Here is an 8,094-nt window from a genome sequence, read left to right on the forward strand (position 1 = left end):
AGTTTAGCCGTCTAATTAATACCCAAAAAAAAAAGTATAGAAAATACAAAGGCAAAAATTGTAGAAAAGATCAAAAAGTATAAAATGGTGATTTGATAAGTGAGGAGAGGACTAATTAAGAAATGTAAGCAATTACACATTTCTACATAATCAAGTATATATATCTTGACTCAATTAATTTTTTAGAGAAAATGAAGTCAACAATTACAGAAACACATTTGTGCATTATAAGTATAAGAAAGGCTGTCTAAGTTACATACATATGCAATTCAGTGAATCTTTTGAGAGAGAGAGTACAATGAAAGAGGGCAAGGTAGAGGTTAGAAATAAATAGGTGATTCTCAAGAACTATATGGAGGGCGGGTTTCCTAAGGAAGATTATATGCATGTGACCTCTGAAGCTACTTTAAGCTTAAGCTTCCACATGCTTACACTGACGTTCTTGTGAAGAACCTCTACTTGTCCTACAATCCCTTTCAGCGACTTATTATGCAAAGCCAACAGATGGTCGACCAGATTATACCCCTGCCTCTGTATGTTTCCCTATTTTTATTTTTATTTTCTTTCTTATATGTTCAAGCTATACATTACCAATTATTAAATTTAAACAATAATGTTACGATTATTTATTTTATATATATATATATATACACATATATTTGGAGACATAATAGTTTAATTTTGATAATATTAATTAATATTGAAAACTACTTAATCATTGCACATATATGCATATGCAGCTGTTAAGTGGGTTCTAAGTGTCTAGAGTGTTGGATGCTGGACATCCAGACTACAAAGATGGTGACTTATTTTGGGGAATAACAAGGTGGGAAGAATATAGCCTTATCGAGAGACTTGAAAACCTCATTAAGATCCACCATACTAATGTGCCTCTTTCTTACTTTGCTGGAATTCTTGAAATTCTTGGTACATGCCCAATTTCTTCCATTTCCATTCATTAATTATTAATTATTTAGTTTTCCAAATCAATTAGCTATTAATATATAATATATATTATGGATTACTGGTATATATATAGGTATGCCCAGCTTGTCTGCTCATGTTGGATTCTCCAAGGAGTTTAATCTTAAGAAAGGAAAAAAGGTGTTCATATTAGATGCATCTGGTGCAGTGGGTCAACTTGTTGGCCAATTCACTAAATTATCAGGCAGCTAGTTTTTTGGCTACTTCAAGTCTTAAACTAATAATCTTTTCCAATTATATATATAAAAAAAAAGTGAGTATTTTACTAATTTCTTTATATGTATCTATTTAAATCAGCTCTCGAGTAGAGCTTGAATTGTCGAAAGAAAAAGAGTAATAATTACAATCAAATGTCCTTTGACCCTCGGAAAATTGGAAGAGGCAGTTGTTAGGTTGGTTTACAATTATGGTTCATGTAGTTTGTTAAATTGTTGGTTGACAAATAAAACAATTCACAACAAACACTAAAATCCATTTCCTTGTTCACTAAGACAATTTCACAAACACAGAACCCATCACTTTTTTACTTTATTTTTCAGGTTATAGATTTCTGGCAGCACAAATTACTTTCTCTAGTAATTTTTAACCATTTACAGTTCAATTGATAGTTTTTTCAGATAAAATAAAGTTCTACAGCAATAAAAAGAAAACCTTGATTGATCATAATCATAAAACAGTCAAAAGCTAAATCAATAATAGTTAAAAAAGGAAAAAGGGATGAGAAATTAAAGAAGAAATAATAGTCACCGTGAAACAAAGGAAATAAGCCAGAAGATTTGCTGACCGACAGAAGCTTTGGTTGGAAAATGAAGACCCAGTTCGTGAAGGCTTCATATCTCTTCATTGGAGAAATTAGATGCCAAACCTATTTATATATATTGGCCAAGTCCTCGATGAATTCAAAGTCACAGTTGCGGAAATGTCATTTATATGTCTGCAAAAGGGGAGACAAGGGATGCCTTTGATGAAAATAACAGTTTGAAGAAGACCTTTGAACAATGTTGTTTTTTAATTAAAAAACTTACACATCTCTTTATTTATTCTTGTGCCTTTTTGCACCCGTGACTCTTCCTATTGACTATTTTTACACACAACAGCAGCAACAGTTTCCAACAGCTACCAACAGAAACAACAGCTACTAACAGTTACCACCAGCAATGACCAGCTCATGGCAACGACAACCAACAGTGTCAACAGCTACCGTGTCTTATCAACCTTTTCATGAAGTCGAGGAAGGGAAAGCTTTCAGTGATTTCCTACCACTTCATGTCTGGAAGAAACCAGTTGTTTAGATTATGTTGAGAGTGAGCAATCATCCCTTGACACATGGAAATAAGGGGGGCAAAAACGTATAGGAGAGTGCCGTTTTTGAACCAAAATGAATAATAAAAAAGGACCAAAAACCGCTGCTCTCTTGTCCTTTATAGTACAGACAAAGGAAATAGATAGATAAAACATAAAATATTTATACATTTAATGGGACCCATAGAATAATAGCCTATGAAACACTTGACACCTAAATACTTGACACTACTAACTTGGACATGATAGCTCTTTGTCTAGGAGCCTACTTTACTTAAATTGAGTAGCTCTTCACTCACACCAACCGAAAGTCTCCTTGGAGCTCATTTGTGTAGCTCACCAAGCATGGAAGCCAACGATTCCTTTTCTACTTGACAAAGTCGGTCGCTTTGGCCTATTCAAAGCTTCCAGACTTCTCCTCTATGCTTTGCTCTCATTCTCAATTTTAGATTTTTTTTTTCACAAATTCCAATGCTTTACTTGCCAACCAAGTATATCAAATATACTAGTGAATTCTAAAACCTTCTAAGTCAATATTGATCCTTCAGCCTTTTCATGTTACTTTTCCTTAGAGTGAGCTTATACAAATCCATATTGTTAGAGGCACCCAGTTTGTCACAAACTGATTCATGATGATAAATACAACCATAGTTGAAGCAAATTGTGCTTACACCCTCATATTCCACTTGTCCAAGATGTCCTCCAACAATAAGTTTGGGAATTAAGGGCTTAGAGACATCAATTTCCTCATAAATATGAGTAAACTTACCCTTGCTAGCCATCTCAATAGTTCGATCAATCTTAAAAGTCTTCCTCAAGAGATTTCCCAGATGAGTAAAGATAGAGGTATTGTAATATTTGAATGGAAGAGATAAGGAAGCCTTACCCGTAAAGCCATAGAATGAATCTTATCAGCGAAGGGATCGAATTCAAATTTCCAACTTCACATAAAAAAGCAATGACCTGCAATCACCCAGGGTCCTTCAGACAAGTGCTTGAACTTCCTACAAGGTAGCTTGACCAAATAGTAACCATTCCCCACTTCAGTCACCTTCGTATCACCTTGAATTCTCTAACGTGAGTGCAATCACTGAACCATGAAGTTATAGGGTAGAGTCTTCCTGATAACTTTGATAATCAACAATCTAACCCATGGCTTCCACAACTTCCTATGCTCCTACTTAGAAAGCCTCATGTTAGAAATCAATGAATCTTCAGGAAGTTTAGTGATCTCAAATTCTTTCAGATCAAAATCATCATCACTCAGATCCTCACTTAGATCATCATCCATTTGATCAAAATGAGCTCCTTGTTTCTTTAACAAAGCTGCCCAAAAATCAATCGATCCACCATTTAGATTCAAGAAGTTATCAGATTGGATGCCACCTTTGTCCACCATTAAAGCTTGAGGAACAAAGTCAGTAGCATCCTCTTTGCCACCCATGGATTCAACCTCCATTGACAAGTAAGAGAAACCCAGAAGAAAATGAAAAAGTGCAAAGAGAAATTGAAGGAAATTGGCTTCACGTGCCACGCGTTTAACAAAAAATGATGAGAATGAAAAATTATTCCTCTAAATATTATTAATGATTAATTGAACCATTTTCACGTTTTCTTTTTTATATTGATTCAAAACTGTTTTCTATATGGTATACTATAACAAACACAATAAGTTCTTTTCTATAAGGTACTCATAAGAGCAACTGTAATGGTCAATGTGAACTACATATATATAGAAGAAAAATTAACAATGTTGATATATAACTAGCATAAATGTACAGTCAAAACAAAAATTTAACAAGTGGTAATATGCAAAAAGCTATTCATAATTATTGATTACATATATTACCAACTATTTTCCTTTTAAAAAAAGATAATTTTTTAAGAAAATTTTGACTTTTATAGAAAATAAAATATGTCTGATAGAGTTTTTAATATGAACATTTACCTTAATAATGTCTAGATCATATCAGTTTAACATTAAAATAGAAACTAAGTAGTTTTTTTTTTTTTTTTTTGGTTTTAAATACTATCTATTTTGTTTATTTGTCATGTCTAGTTCCACAATCTCTATTTTGATTGGAGATGCTCTTTGCAAATGTGGATTGTTCTTTATATGGCAAAAAAATTGACATTATTCAAACTTAGATGATATAAATTGATAGTCAAGTTTAAAATAGTTCTCCAATGGTATTATACAAAAAAGTTATTTATAGCTATTAGTTATTATTTTTCTTTTTTTTAAATAATTTCTTTTTTATAGAATTTTTTATTTTAGGAAATCTGATAATATTAACAGTTTTTAAATGTAGACATTCATTTTAAAATGTTTTAGCTATATCAACTTGATATTTATTTTAAAAATTATCATTCTAAACCAATTTCTTTAAAATACTATTCATATAACTTATATGGCATTTTGTTTTCACGATTACATTCCGATTGGATTGTAATAATGCTTTGTATGTTGATGTTTGTACGAACATTCAAGTTGCTGCTCCTGTTTCAAGACTAAAGCATTACCCTTTTGTTTGGCAATTTAAAAACAATAGTAATGATAATAAGAAAACAACTTAAAATATAGAAAGCAAAATATATAGCTAATCATGACATAAAAGAAATGCTAAGGTAAAAGAGCATTCTTCATATAAAGCTTTTGATGAAGTTTTTAATAAATAATCTAGTTTCTTAACTAATATGATTATTTAGTTATTTATTTTTTAATTGTGAGAAGAGCCTCATTGATGGCGGATCCTTACAGGGATCGGGTTAAACAGTGATTTTTGACATCTTAATAGCATCTGAGAGCCAAGAAGGGCCATTTTCAACCCAAACAATAATATTATCATAAATAAAAACTTGTTTAGCAACTAATCAGTTGCAACACTGGCCTCTCTATAGGTAAATTCACAAGCAACAAAAGGCATGATCCTTAAGTGACCTTTAATCTCCATAAAAACAAAATAATCCTCAAGAAAGCTAATCTGATCACCATTCACCAAATTTGCAGCACTTTTACGGGCTCTAAATAGTACAAAATCTTGAACCTCAATTCTCTACCAAAACTTATCCTTGTTGCCATAGCTACAAAATCTTCTAGGATAGTGGAGAGGTTAACTGAGGCAGAGGCTGAGCCAACACCCAATCAACTTACTAATCCAATTGCGAACAACAAATCCCTACTACCGATTTCCGACCTTTAGGATCAATTGCTACATCTACATTGACGATGATCTCATTTCGCCACTAACGCATCCACACCATATGCTTTAAAGGAGGCCTAGCTTGTGGAGGAGGAGGTAAATTTGTATTGCAGAATTCTCTACGATAATCCTCAACACCCACAAGAAGAGTTACATCAGTTTTGACATGACAGCCAAAAATTCTTGCATTTTGACGATTCCATAAAGCCCAGCAAGTAAAAACGAACCTTTCTAAAGGACAAGCTAACATATGGTTTGTTATCCAAGCTAACAAATCATAAAACATGCAGATAAGTCTTTTGCACACTAATCGAAAGAATGCACCGGCTTCTAAACTCCCATTGCACTTTCACATCTCCATAAACACATGCATTTTGTCTCCCTTGACATGCTTACAAAAACTATAAATCCCCTCTGAAAAACATCTCTAGAAACCAAAGAATGGCCAGTGGGCAAAATATCATAACAAGCCTACCAAACAAACAACTTTAGCTTATTAGGAACATTCATTGCCACAATTTCTTGCACCAACCTCTACTTGATTAACCAAGAAAGCCAGAAGAATAGCTTCGTAATTGAAAATTCTGAGTTACCAGATATCCAGTTTTAACAGAATATACCCCATCTCCATGCTTGGCGATCTTGATGAGAAATCACTCCAATAGCTATTTGAAGGGTTAAGGAAGCAACATTAGAATTGAAATGGCCATTAATGATCTATAGATTCCACCCACTAGAAGCCTAAGTGATTAATATGACGTAATGGTATGTATTTAGCTTTTAAGTACCTACAAATTTTTTATATCCATATTCGAACACCTTTTATCCTTTACCTAAAAAATTTACTCCTTTAAATTAAACAATGTTTCTCTCTCTTAATTAAATATTTCCTCTCTGCCAATTAAATCCTAAACCATATTTTTCTCTCATCAACCTCCGATTATAGACTTCCAATTCTAAATAAACCATTTTTACAATATTAAAAATATGGTAAATGAATCATCTTTGTTAATATAATTATCAGTTCTAAAGGTCCAAAAAATAAGCACCAAATTAAAAAGAAGTCTTTCCTCATAAACATTGAGACTACAATTTCTTTTCTTTCTTTTTCTTTTTTTAAAAAAAAAAAAAAAAAAAACGAAGGTGTACCAAGAATTGTCGTTTAAGGACTACAATGTCTATTTAAAAAAAACAAAAAAAACCTACAATGTTAAACTACAATTCTAAATTGTTCATCTAGCATTAAATTTTTCCTTCACGTATTTCTTAATTTTTTATCGACAGTAAGATTGTCAAATAGATGGGAGATACTGAATAAATAAAATGGATTTATTTAGCTTGAGCATAACTGGAAATACAAAAATGAAAATAAAATATAAGTATGTTCTTCTCACTATATTATACTAACAAATATGAGTTTTCCCTAGGAAGGGAAAAAAAAAAAAAAAAACCCACAACAAACATGATTCATTTACCATTTTGATATCACAAAAATAGTTTATCTAAAATTGATTGGAAAGAGAGAAATATGATTTAAGGTTTAATTAGGAGAAAGAAATGTTTAATTAAAAGAGAAATATTGCCTTAAGGCAATAAATTATTTAGGTAAAAGATAAAGATAGTGTTGGATATGGATAATTTTTTTTTTTTTTTTATAAATAAAGATAATTATATATCATTAGGATCTATTTGAAAGTGTTAAACTTGTGGGACAACTCATTCGACATTCAATCTACACTAAATTGTATCTTAAAAATCAATTTTTTGGGAATTTGTTTTTATAATGTTTGGTTAGCAATAAAAATAAAAATTTTTATACCATGTAAGTAGTTAAAATAATTTGTATTTGAAAATTAAAGATAAAATTATCTAGTAAAATATTTAAAGTAAGTTTTAGGCACTTTTTTGGTGGAAGGTTGGGAACAACTTTCCTCCTCACTGTCCTTGTTTTTGGCACTTTAAATTTATTGGTATTTTAAAATTAAAGATAAATTTGATTTTAGAAAAATATATAGAGTAAGTTTTTGGGGTTTTTTTTTTTTTTTTTTTTTTTTTTTTTTTTTGGGTGAGAACGGCTTTCTGCTGCACTTTCCTTGTTTCCGATTTCTATAAATCCATATTTTTTCAATCCTTAAAAATAAATGGCATAAATATTTAATTAATTTTAAAAATGTTCACTAATAAATATCCTGCACAAAACCGATTATGCTTATTAAATAATTATATATCTAATAACTTATTTTAATTTTTTTAAAAAAATTGACTTTTAAAAAAATTTTATTTTTTTAAAAAATGTATAATATTTAACCTAACTTCTAAAATAGATATTTATTTTGAACATATATAGATAATGACATTCATTTAAATATTACTATTGAAAAATAATTTTAAAAAAATACTATTTTTATTGCTAATGTGATATATATATTTTCACTCTTTATATTTCTATTGGAGATCTGTCAGCACGGTGCAGAACAAGCAAGTTTCCATCATTTAAAACAACTAATTTCTTTCCATAAAAAAAAATATAAAACGTATCTTATTGTTATTTTTTTTTATAGGTATCATACATTATTTTTTTCAGCAAAAAAAATAAAAAAATTTA

The sequence above is a fragment of the Ziziphus jujuba genome, chromosome 9 (assembly GCF_031755915.1).
Source record: "Ziziphus jujuba cultivar Dongzao chromosome 9, ASM3175591v1".
Taxonomy (NCBI): domain Eukaryota; kingdom Viridiplantae; phylum Streptophyta; class Magnoliopsida; order Rosales; family Rhamnaceae; genus Ziziphus; species Ziziphus jujuba.